The sequence below is a fragment of the Marmota flaviventris genome, chromosome 17, assembly GCF_047511675.1.
Source record: "Marmota flaviventris isolate mMarFla1 chromosome 17, mMarFla1.hap1, whole genome shotgun sequence".
Taxonomy (NCBI): Eukaryota; Metazoa; Chordata; class Mammalia; order Rodentia; family Sciuridae; genus Marmota; species Marmota flaviventris.
The window spans coordinates 22,425,730-22,438,943 of record NC_092514.1 but is presented as its reverse complement, the minus strand read 5'-3'; the positions used below and the strand labels follow the sequence as shown (position 1 = coordinate 22,438,943).

At 33.5% G+C, this 13,214-nt stretch overlaps 1 non-coding gene across 1 annotated transcript; it reads left to right on the top strand.

Moving 5' to 3' along the window:
- Positions 1–5,164: 5,164 nt before the first annotated feature.
- On the top strand, positions 5,165–5,292 carry LOC139702569 (small nucleolar RNA SNORA72). The gene has a single exon (XR_011705186.1). It is a non-coding gene; the product is annotated as a small nucleolar RNA SNORA72 (small nucleolar RNA).
- The last annotated feature ends 7,922 nt before the right edge of the window (positions 5,293–13,214 follow it).

The following is a 13,214-nucleotide window of genomic DNA, read 5'->3' as shown; positions in this document are numbered from 1 at the left end:
GGGATTGGCTAGCTTCACTTAGCATAATCTGCTCTAGTGCCATCCATTTTCCTGCAAATTCTATGATTTTGTCATTTTTTAATGCAGAGTAATACTCCATTGTGTATAAATGCCACATTTTTTTAATCCATTCGTCTATTGAAGGGCATCTGGGTTGGTTCCACAGTCTTGCTATCGTGAATTGTGCTGCTATGAACATGGATGTAGCAGTGTCCCTGTAGCATGCTCTTTTTAGGTCTTTAGGGAATAGACCAAGAAGGGGAATAGCTGGGTCAAATGGTGGTTCCATTCCCAGCTTTCCAAGAAATCTCCATACTGCTTTCCAAATTGGCCGCACCAATTTGCAGTCCCACCAGCAATGTACAAGTGTACCCTTTTCCCCACATCCTCGCCAGCACTTGTTGTTGTTTGACTTCATGATGGCTGCCAATCTTACTGGAGTGAGATGGTATCTTAGGGTGGTTTTGATTTGCATTTCTCTGACTGCTAGAGATGGTGAGCATTTTTTCATGTACTTGTTGATTGACTGTATGTCCTCCTCTGAGAAGTGTCTGTTCAGGTCCTTGGCCCATTTGTTGATTGGGTTGTTATCTTATTGTCTAATTTTTGGAGTTCTTTGTATACTCTGGATATTAGGGCCCTATTTGAAGTGTGAGGAGTAAAGATTTGTTCCCAGGATGTAGACACTCTATTTACCTCTCTTATTGTTTCTTTAGCTGAGAAAAAACTTTTTAGTTTGAGTAAGTCCCATTTGTTGATTCTATTTATTAACTTTTGTGCTATGGGTGTTCTATTGAGGAATTTGGAGCCCGACCCCACAGTATGTAGATCGTAGCCAACTTTTTCTTCTATCAGACGGCGTGTCTCTGATTTGATGTCAAGCTCCTTGATCCATTTTGAATTAACTTTTGTGCATGGCGAGAGAAAGGGATTCAGTTTCATTTTGTTGCATATGGATTTCCAGTTTTCCCAGCACCATTTGTTGAAGATGCTATCCTTCCTCCATTGCATGCTTTTAGCCCCTTTATCAAATATAAGATAGTTGTAGTTTTGTGGATTGGTTTCTGTGTCCTCTATTCTGTACCATTGGTCCACCTGCCTGTTTTGATACCAGTACCATGCTGTTTTTGTTACTATTGCTCTGTAGTATAGCTTGAAGTCTGGTATCGCTATACCGCCTGATTCACACTTCCTGCTTAGCATTGTTTTTGCTATTCTGGGTCTTTTATTTTTCCATATGAATTTCATGATTGCTTTCTCTATTTCTACAAGATATGCCATTGGGATTTTGATTGGCATTGCATTAAACCTACAGAGAACTTTTAGTAATATCGCCATTTTGATGTTAGTTCTGCCTATCCATGAACAGGGTATATTTTTCCATCTTCTAAGATCTTCTTCTATTTCTCTCTTTAGGGTTCTGTAGTTTTCATTGTATAAGTCTTTCACCTCTTTTGTTAGGTTGATTCCCAAGTATTTTATTTTTTTTGAATATATTGTGAATGGAGTGGTTGTCCTCATTTCCATTTCAGAGGATTTGTCGCTGATGTACAGGAATGCCTTTGATTTATGCATGTTGATTTTATATCCTGCCACTTTGCTGAATTCATTTATTAGCTCTAATAGTTTCTTTGTAGAGCCTTTTGGGTCTGCTAGGTATAGAATCATATCATCTGCAAATAGTGATAATTTAAGTTCTTCTTTTCCTATTTTTATGCCTTTAATTTCTTTCGTCTGTCTAATTGCTCTGGCCAGCGTTTCAAGAACTATGTTGAACAGAAGTGGTGAGAGAGGGCATCCCTGTCTTGTTCCAGATTTTAGAGGGAATGCCTTCAGTTTTTCTCCATTTAGAATGATGCTAGCCTGAGGCTTAGCATATATAGCTTTTACAATGTTGAGGTAAGTTCCTGTTATCCCTAGTTTTTCTAGTGTTTTGAACATAAAGGGATGCTATACTTTGTCGAACGCTTTTTCTGCGTCTATCGAGATGATCATATGGTTCTTACCTTTAAGTCTATTGATGTGGTGAATAACGTTTATTGATTTCCGAATATTGAACCAGCCTTGCATCCCAGGGATGAATCCTACTTGATCATGGTGCACCATCTTTTTGATATGTTTTTGTATCCGATTTGCCAGAATTTTATTGAGGATTTTTGCATCTAAATTCATTAGGGATATTGGTCTGTAGTTTTCTTTGAGGTGTCTTTATCTGGTTTGGGAATCAGGGTGATATTGGCCTCATAGAATGAATTTGGAAGTTCTCCCTCTTTTTTTATCTCCTGAAATAGATTGTAGAGTATTGGTATTAGTTCTTCTTTAAAGTTCTTGTAAAACTCTGCTGTATATCCGTCTGGTCCTGGGCTTTTCTTGGTTGGTAGTCTTTTGATGGCTTCTTCTATTTCCTCACTTGATATTGGTCTGTTTAGGTTGTTTATATCATCCTGACTCAATCTGGGTAGTTCATATGTCTTAAGGAATTTATCGATGCCTTCACTATCTTCTATTTTATTAGAGTATAGGGTTTCAAAATAATTTCTAATTATCTTCTGTATTTCTGAATTGTCTGTTGTGATGTTGCCTTTTTCATCCCGTAAGCTAATAATTTGGGTTCTCTCTCTTCTTCTCTTTGTTAGCGTGGCTAGTGGTCTGTCAATCTTATTTATTTTTTCAAAGAACCAACTTTTAGTTTTGTCAATTTTTTCGATTGTTTTTTTTTTTTGTTTCGATTTCATCTCTAATTTTAATTATTTCTTGCCTTGTACTGTATTTGCTGCTGACTTGTTCTTCTTTTTCTAAGGCTTCGAGGTGTATGTAGTGTGAGGTCATTTATTTGTTGGCTTTTCCTTCTTTTAAGGCATGAACTCCATGGAATTTTTCTCTTAGTACTGATTTCATAGTGTCCCAGAGATTTCGATATGTTGTGTCTGAGTTTTCATTTACCTCTAAGAATTTTTTAATTTCCTCTTTGATGTCTTCTGTAACCCTTTTTTCATTCAGTAGCATATTGTTTAATCTCCATGTAATGTAGGATTTTTCCTTTCCCATATTTTTATTGATTTCCAATTTCATTCCATTATGATCAGATAAAATGCATGGTAGTATCTCTACTCCTTTTTAATTGCTAAGATTTGCCCTGTGACATAATATATGGTCTATTTTTGAGAAGGATCCATGTGCTGCTGAGAAGAAAGTGTATCCTCTTGATGTTGGGTGGTATATTCTGTACATATCAATTAAGTCTAAATTATTAATTGTATTATTGAGCTCTATGGTTTCTTTATTCAACTTTTGTTTGGAGGATCTGTCCAGTGGTAAGAGAGGTGTGTTAAAATCTCCCATGATTATTGTGTTGTGGTCTATTTGACTCTTGAACTTGAGAAGAGTTTGTTTGAACGTAGCTGCACCATTGTTTGGGGCATATATATTAATGATCATCAAGTCTTGTTGGTGTATGGTTCCCTTGAGCAGTATGTAGTGTCCTTGTTTATCCCTTTTGATTAACTTTGGCTTGAAGTCTATTTTATTTGATACAAGTATGGACACCCCTGCTTGCTTCCGGGGTCCCTATGAGTGATATGATTTTTCCCAACCTTTCACCTTCAGTCTGTATGTCTTTTCCTATCAGATGAGTCTCCTGTAGGCAGCATATTGTTGGATCTTTTTTTTTAATCCATTCGACTAGCCTATGCCTTTTGATTGTGCATTTAAGCCATTAACATTTAGGGTTACTCTTGAGATATGGTTTGTATTTCCAGCCATATTTGATTATGTATGTTACTTAACATGATTTGTTTTTCCTCTATGATTAGTTTTTTCTTTACTGTACTACCTCCCGCTGTTGGTTTTCATTGTTATTCTTCATTTCCTCTTCCTGTAATGTTTTGCCAAGGATGTTTTGAAGAGCTGGTTTTCTAGCTGCAAATTCTTTTAACTTTTGTTTATCGTGGAAGATTTTTATTTCATCTTCAATCCTGAAGCTTAATTTTGCTGGATACATGATTCTTGGTTGGAACCCTTTTTCCTTCAGTGTTTGAAATATGTTGTTCCAGGATCTTCTAGCTTTCAGAGTCTGTGTTGAAAGATCAGCAGTTATCCTGATTGGTTTACCCCTAAATGTAATCTGCTTCCTCTCTCTTGTGGCTTTTAAGGTTCTCTCCTTATTCTGTATGTTGGGCATCTTCATTATTATGTGTCTTGGTGTGGATCTCTTATGATTTTGTACATTCAGTGTCCTGTAGGCTTCTAGTATTTGGATTTCTTTTTCATTCTTTAAGTCTGGAAAGTTTTCTATTATTATTTCATTGAATAGATTGCTCATTCCCTTGGTTTGGAACTCTATACCCTCTTGTATCCCAATAACTCTTAGGTTTGGTTTCTTTATGTTATCCCATAATTCTTGGATGTTCTGCTCATGATTTCTTAACATTCTCGCTGAGCTATCTATGTTCTTTTCAAGTTGAAAAACTTTGTCTTCGTTGTCTGAAGTTCTATCTTCTAAGTGTTCTACTCTGCTGGTAATACTCTCATTTGAGTTTTTAACCCATTTGTATATTTTAACAGAAAATTATTAAATATTTTCCTCAACCTAAAGTGGGAAGAATTTCACATTCCAGGGAAGAGTAGGTATTACAAATCTGAATAGTATTTGCTACTTATTTGTGCACATAATTGACTCTGCATTTGTTTTATTAAACATTAATTTGTGTTGTTTTCTTAAGAATGTTCACTGAGGGGCTGGGGTTGTGGCTCAGCAGTAGAGTGCTCACCTAGCATGTGCAAGGCCCTGGGTTCAATCCTCAGCACCACATAAAAATAAAATAAAGATATTGTGCCCAACTACAACAAAAATAAATAAATAAATAAATAAATAATAAAGTTAAAAAATATTTAAAAAAAAGAATGTTCACTGACCAAATGTCATTCAAACACTTATTCAAATAAATTATCAGTGATGTAAAATTTTAAATATATCCTCCAAACAAAAAATACACTAACCCTTAGGTGTTATCTTTATTGATTTTATTCCTATCTTTAACTTTAAAATAAAATTAAAAGTCAAATACTCTGAGAACTGTACTACCAAAATATACATGACAACTATTTTATTTAACAAGAACTGAAGAAGAGCCTGGAGGAAGATTTACTAAAGGAAGCAGCAGACCTGTGAATATTCTCACTGTTCTAATTTTGTAAGAATCAAGACAGGCTAAACATTTACTACATTAAGAACATATGTCCCAAGACCTAATTCTTTCCTCAGATCTGGTTTTATAAATGCTGGTGATATTCCAGATATGGTTTATTATAATCATTTTATAATGGCTTCAATAATAGGTTATCTTTGATTAACATTAAGAAAAATGATAATTCAGCTAGTGTAATAACTTGCAAATAATCAATGCTAATTTGTAGACTTGTCTAAAGAATGTGTAAACAAACTAGAGATTACCAGTTGCCCTTAAATGTATCGTAAAATTACAGTTTCTATTTTCTAATTGATTCTGATATCATTAGAAGCATACCAGAACAGACTGGTGAGAAGTAAACCATACAGAATTTTTCTTTAATAAAACTTTCCAGAGCTTGTTTTGAAAAGGCAGTGGGGGCTGGGGGAGCAGCAGAGAATTTATGAGAAGTTCTGTAATAATAGAAACCAATTAACCAATTCATGGAATAGAGTTCTAAGTCTGAGGCTTAAAATGATACAGTAAATATTCTTATGTGGAAAAATTTTAAAGTCAATAGCAGACTTTCCATAAAGCCTAGGACACACACACAAAAAAGTGGCTTTTTAAAATTTTTAATTAAACTCCTTTTCTAGAGAAAACCGTTTTTTTCTTTCATTACAGTAACTACCAACTTTTAATCAAAACCAAGTTTGGCAAATCAACATCAGTATATTTATCAGAAACTAGCAGAGCCAATTTTTTTTAAAAAAATTAAACAAAAAGAAGTCCATTCAATAAAAGTAAATTTAAGAGTCGCAAATCATCCAGTACTTACCCTTTAACCTGGAGGCATCACACATATTCTTCACTGTTTTTGTGAATTCATCAAATTGTACTTTGTCATCTGTGAGAAAAATATATTTAATAGATAAGCCTCACTAAACAAAAGCCAAATACAATAAAGCAATCTATAAAAATTTAAATCATTTGATGTACTCATAAGAACCATATTTCTTTTTCATATTTTTGAGTAACCAAAAGATTAATTTCATGGAATAATTAGCTTAACTTCTATGGTTTTAAGATATAAGTTCTCAATTATTATCAATTAAGAGAAATTATAGATATAATCCATATTCCTAAAATATAAATCTAAGATATACTCCTAGTCCAAACTAAAAGATAGACCTCAATCATAGTTTAGATCTTCAACTGTTCCAAGTTAAAAATTCTATGTCAGGTAAGTTTAAAGACTTCTGTCAGAGTGCCCAATGGTTCTATAACTATAATGTTTAAGAAGTAGTTATATCTATTATTTTTTATACAAGATCACACAAGTATGAGATTATAAAGTCAAAATGACAAACACAGGAAATAGAAGCAGCTCTGTTTTCCTAGTCAGAAACAAGGAAATAATTTATGATCACAAACTAGAACAAAGTACAGAGAGCAAGATGTATCCCCAGTGGATACAAAACAAAAAACAAAAAACCCTATATAGAGTTTAACTATACAGCTACGTTTTTTCTATCATGGCTTCTTATTTAACACTTGGGGCTTTTTTTAGGAATTATAATCTATAGTAAAATAGCATGTCTTTATTGCAGCATTTTTCCTGCTTCTGTCTTTTAGTAATGCCCCTACATCTCTCTAACTACAAACACTCTGCCCCTGAATCTATCAGTTTGTTCCAAGTAGTAGTATTATAAAATTCTAATAGATCTTATAACATCTAATCATTCCCTCTGTGTTCACTGGGATATGCTATTTTTCAATAACATTCTTCCCAACTTGAAGGTACTCAAAGCATATTTGGTCAATTTAGAGAAGTAGTAAATTAGATATTAATATTTTTCTATATAACAAATAATCAACTTTGTATTTCCAAACTATATTTACTGGTTTTTCAAAAAATCCCTTGTAATACCTGAAATCATAAAATCACAAGATTAAAACAGGAGGAAAGGTTCATGACATTTAGTATAGATAGAAATTTATTTGCTATGACCCCAAAAGAACAATCAATAAAGCAAAATTTGACAAATGGGATTGCCTAAAATTAAAAAGCTGCTTCAGAGCAAAGAAAACATTAAGAATAAGGAGGAAACCTATTGGTTGGGAGAAAAATATCTGAAAATCACATATCAGATAAGCAGCTAATATCTAAAATATATAGATAACTCAAATTAGTTAAGAGCAAGAAAACAATATTAAATAATGAACAAAGGACTCAAATAGATCTTTCTCAAAAGAAGATATACAAATGGCCTACAGACAAGAAAAAATGCTCAAAATCTCTAATCAGAGAAATGCAAATTCAAATCTCTATGAGATATCACCTGACATTTAAACTGGGTGTTATCAAAAACAGAAGATGAATAATATCTTTGAATATCTCAATTTTAGTATTTGGAATACCCACCATCAACAGCTGTGAATTTCAGAGCAGCTAGGAATTCATCTTTTTTTTAAATTACTATTCAGAATAGACAGAATGTTCCACAGGTCAGAGACATTCATTTGCTCCTTGCTGATATTATGGAGGTTTTCAATTATATCAGGCAATACTAACAGGAACATAAAAACACAAATTTTATAACATGCGTATTCACAAAGTTAATACAACAAACTTATTTGGAATAGTCAAGAATTAATGGTTTTGTGGTTAAAAACAATAACAAATATAGTATAACTGAACAGCCAGCTTTTAAGTAACAAAACACAATAAAATATTTAACCCAACTTAATATATCTTTGAGGATTCTGAAATATTTCAAGAACTAATAGGGCACCAGGCACAGTGGCACATACCTGTAATCCCAGAGGTTTGGAAGGCTGATGAAGGAGGATTATAAATTCACAGCCAGCCTCAGCAACTTAGTGAGATTCTAAGCAACTTAGAAAGACTGTCTCAAGATAATTTTTTAAAAAAAGGGCTGTGGATGTGTCTCAGTGATTAAGTGCCCCTGGTTCAATCGCTGGTACCAAAAAAAAAAAAAAAAAAAAAAAGAAGAATTTATAGGGCCCTCATCCATGAAAAATTATAAAGAATAATTTCCCTTGAACTTTAGATTTACAAAAGTCTGAAGTCTGAACTCACAAACACTTCCTATTATTAAAATAATGAATTAAATAACTTTTGTCATATATTCTCCCCTGGCTCCTACTTTCTCTTTAATCTATCACCATAGACAATGGAAAGAAGTTTTGTTTATATCAGAATTTCAATAAAAATCACTGTTTTAAATAGGAGAATTAAGTTATCTTATTAAAATTTATAAAATATCACTCTGCTGCTATATAGAGAGAATAGATTCTCTGGAAGATCAGACAGGAAAATACAGAGAAAAGGATGACAGTGGCTTTGACAAGGTTGACAGTGATGGAGCTATTAAGTGGAGAAATTCAGGAAGTATTTTGAGAATGAAGCAGAGAGTATTTAATGATGTATTGAACAAAAGGCTGAGGAGGGTGGGACCATGAAGAACTCCTAAGTTTCAGTCTTAAGCAACTGTATAGTGATGTCAAAGACAGGAAAGCCAAAGTTTATTGGCAAACACATTAAGTTTGAGATAAATCAGAAGTCAAGAATAGAGATAATACTTGAAGCAGTAAGACTACTCTAGAAGAATCTTAAGAGAATGGGAATCAGAGTGGAGGCTGGAATTATGCTAATACTTAAAATTCAGCCATAAATGCAGCAGCTAGCAAAAAGACCAAAAAGGAAAGGCTAATAAAGTGGGAGGAAAATTAGGAGATTAGAGTATTAGAAAACAAGAAAGATTTTCTAGAAGAAACATGCATCTAACCTAGAGTTTAAACAAGATGAATACAGAAAATTGAACACTGTATTTAGCAAAATCAGATTTAAGTTTTTGTAAAGTTAGTCTGGAAACCGATGTGATTCTGCAATCTGTATACGGGGTAAAAATGGGAGTTCATAATCCACTTGAATCAAATGTATGAAATATGATATGTCAAGAGTTTTGTAATGTTTTGAACAACTAATAAAATAAATTAGCTAAAAAAACAAATAATACATTAGAGATGAGCCAGCTCAGCTGGTAGTGGCAGCTTAAGTGCCACCAGCCCAATGCAGAGGGGAAAGGGAACACAGGCAGAGAAAGAGGAAAGCATGGCAAATAAAATTGGTTTGGGGGAACCTGTGGAATAGAGAAGGAGGCTGATCTTAACTGACCCAGAGATGGTGGGGGAAGTTGTTGAGGGAAAAGCAACCAAAATCACTCATCTCACAGTTCCCAGGGAACCAGACTCTCCACAGTGTTGGGAACCATGTTGAAGCAGCCATGTGGCATTAAAAGTGAGAGACTGGAAACTCACAAAGGAAGTTGGCAGACTGACCCAATCTAGTCACCCAGCTGAGTGTGCCTGGACTAGCATGAACAAAATAGATGCAAAGACAAATGTGCCTAGAGTGATCAGGCTGGGGATACCAAGGAGAGGAGAATACCTTTGTTGTTGACAGCCCATATGAGCAATTGGGAAGGTACTAGTAACCAGCCAGATGGGGAATCTGCACTCAAGGCCTGATCATGGGTAATTTACATCCATGGCAGTGGAATATGTGGAGGTTTAGACTCTTCACTCTAAAGTGGAATTTGGGGAAGGCCCCTGAAACCCAGATATCCAATAGAGATTGGCATCTGCCCAGCAAGAGGGCATGTGGATCAAATCCCTATTACCACCTGACAGAGTTCCAAAGGTCAGCCAAGACTAAACCCCAGCTTCTGGAACTTCCAATGCAGAACTCTGCACCAGCCCCACTATGGAAGTACACCATTTGTCAGCATGCCTCAGTTTATACCATCCTATACTATGAGAGGAGAAACTGAGAGTTACTACAAACGTTTCGGCTCCTGGTCAAAACAGTTCACAGCTTGGTGAGAAACAAGGATTAGAATTTAAAATCCCCAGCACTTGAACTAAGGGTCACAGAACCCCAAAACAAATAAATAGATAAGTGGTAATACATACATACACACAAAGAATGGCACAACAGCATAAGCAATAAACATGCATCCTTGTCTAAGTTTTGACCACCTCAGTGGAAATAAGACCTTTATTTCTCATTAAGATTTTTTTTCCTATTCCCCATTTTCCTTTTTTTAAAAAATTTTTATTGTATATTTTATTTTTTCTGATATGTGTGACTGTATGCAGATTATATGCAGTATTTGTGTGTTCTTGCTGCACTGATAAGTTCAAGAATATATATTTTTTCTTGGGGCTAGAGTTGTGGCTCATTGGTAAAGCATTTGCCTAGCATGTGCAGAGGTGCTCAGTTCAATCCTCAGCACCACATAAAAATAAATAAATAAATAAAATGAAGGTATTGTGTCCAGCTAAAACTAAAAAAATATATTTTTAAAAAGAATATTTTTCATATATATTCATATTATTTTTCTTTTTTAATATTTTTGTAGTAGATGGACACAATACCTTTATTTTATTTTCATATGGTACTGAAGATCAAACTCAGTGCCTCACACATGTAAGGCAAGCACTCTATCAACTGAGCTATAACCCAAGCCCCATATTATTTTTCTTTTAATTTCTTTTTCACCCATGTATTACTTAGCCTGTGTTTGATTTTGGTAGGGTAAAATTTTATGTGAATGGGCTGGGGTTGTGGCTCACTTGGTAGAGTGCTTGCCTAGCCTGTGTGAAGCATTGGATTCAATTCTCAGCACCACATACACATAAAATTATTTAAATAAAGGCCCAACAACAACCAAAAAACAATTCTTAAATGCTCAATATCATTAATGATTAGAAAAATGAAAATCAAAACCCAATGATATATAACCTCACCCCAGTTATATCTCAGATGTTAAGACAACTGAATACTCTCATGAAAAATAAATATCAAAAAGGCAAAAAATGACAAATGCTGATAAGCATGTGAAGAAAAGGAAATTCTGATACAGTGTTGGTAAGAATTTAAATTAGTACAACCATTGTGGATAACAGTATGGAGGCTCCTCAAAAAAAAGTAGAATTACCATATGATCCAGCTACCCCACTTCTGGGCATACATGTAAAGGAAATGAAATCAGCATACCTGCATTCACATGTTTGTTGTCACATTCTTCACAATGAGTAAGATCTAAAATCAACCTATGTTTCCATCAGTGGATGAATGGGTAAAGAAATATGTTACATTTACACAATGGAATATTATTTATCAACAAAGAAGAATCTCACTTCCAGAAAAATGGATGAAACTAGAGCACATTATGTTAATTAAAAATAAATCAGAGGCAGAAAAACAAATACTGCATGTTCTCTCTCATATATGGAAACTACAAATAATTGATCTAAATGTAGGCTAGTGATTAATAGAAGCTGGGGAGGGTAGGGAAAAGAGAGCATTAAGAGAAGTTGGATAATGAATATCAGAACACAAAAGGAAAGAAGAATTCTGGTGTTCTCCAGCACAATGGAATGACTACATTTCACAATAACCTACTGTATATTTTACATGTACAGAGAGGTACTTAAAGACTCCAAACATGAAATGATAAGGAAAGGGAAATGCTAATTATCTTGATTGGTGCACAATTAATGCATGTGTTTAAATATCACACCATACCCCATCAGTATTTACAATTATTACATGCTAATCAAAAGATAAAATATAATTTTAAAAAAGGTAAATTGAGGCATGATAAAATTTTAAAGAATTTTAAAAGAAAATCAATAGCATTTTTATACACTAACAACAAACTATCTTAACAAATCAGGAAAACAATCTCATTTACAATAGCCACAAAAATAAAAACTACTTAGGAATCAATTTAACTAAGGTGGTAAAAGACTTGTGCACTAAAAACTACAAAACCCTGATGAAAGAGATATCAGAAGACAAAAATAAATAAAAGAATATCCCATGTTCAAGAATTAATATTGTTAAAAAGGCCATTCTATCTCAAGACAGTTACAAATTCAATATAATCCTTTCAAAATTCCAATAACATTTTCATAGACCTATATAAAAAATGATCTTAAAATTTGTATAGAATTACAAAAAAAAAAAAAAAACCCTGACTAGTCAAAGCAATCTTGAGCAAGAAATAATACAACTGGAAGCATCACACTTATTTCAACTGTACTACAAAACTATAGTAATAAATACAGTATAGTATTGGCATAAAAACAGACATATAGACCAATGGAGCAGAATAAAAAGTCCAAAATAAATCCATACAATTATGGTCAATTGATCCTCAATAAATGTATCAAGAACATTCAATGGAGAAGAGACAATATATTCAATAAATGATGTTAAGAGAACTGAATATTCACATGAAAAATAATTAAATTAGATGCTTATATCATATACAAAAATTAACTCAAATGAATTAATGATTTAAATATAAGACCTGAAATTATAAGACTACTAGAAGAAAACAAGAGAAAAGCTCCATTTCAATAGTATGAGCAATTCGTTTTTTGGATATGAACCCAATGGACAGACAATAAAAGTAAAAATAGACAAATGGGATTAAATAAACCAAAAAGTTTCTAGAAGATAAATTAAGGAAATCTCCCAGAAAGCAGAATAAAAAGTTAAAGGAAAGAAAACAATAAGGAACAACAAAAAGAAAAGTTTTTTAAAAATGGAGAACCAGGGACTGGGGTTGTGGCTCAGTGGCAGAGCGCTTGCCTCGCACATGTGAGGCACTGGGTTCAATCCTCAGCACCACATAAAAATGAATAAACAATAAAAATATTGCATCCGTCTATAACTAAAAAATATTTTTAGAAAAATGGAGAACCTGAAAGAGTCTCGACTTATTGTCTGGGATAAGAATTAATAGTGCCTCTTTTCATATTAAAAAAACTTATATAAAAGATAAACTATATGTTCACTTTTTATGACCATACACAATAACAGATAACAGTGTAAATCCCAGCTCTGTTGTATACTTTTTGTTTGATTTTTATAAAGAATGCTCATTTTGATGTCTAACTCCATAAAAATGGAGAAAATAAGTTTTACTTTGCAGGATTGTCCACCTT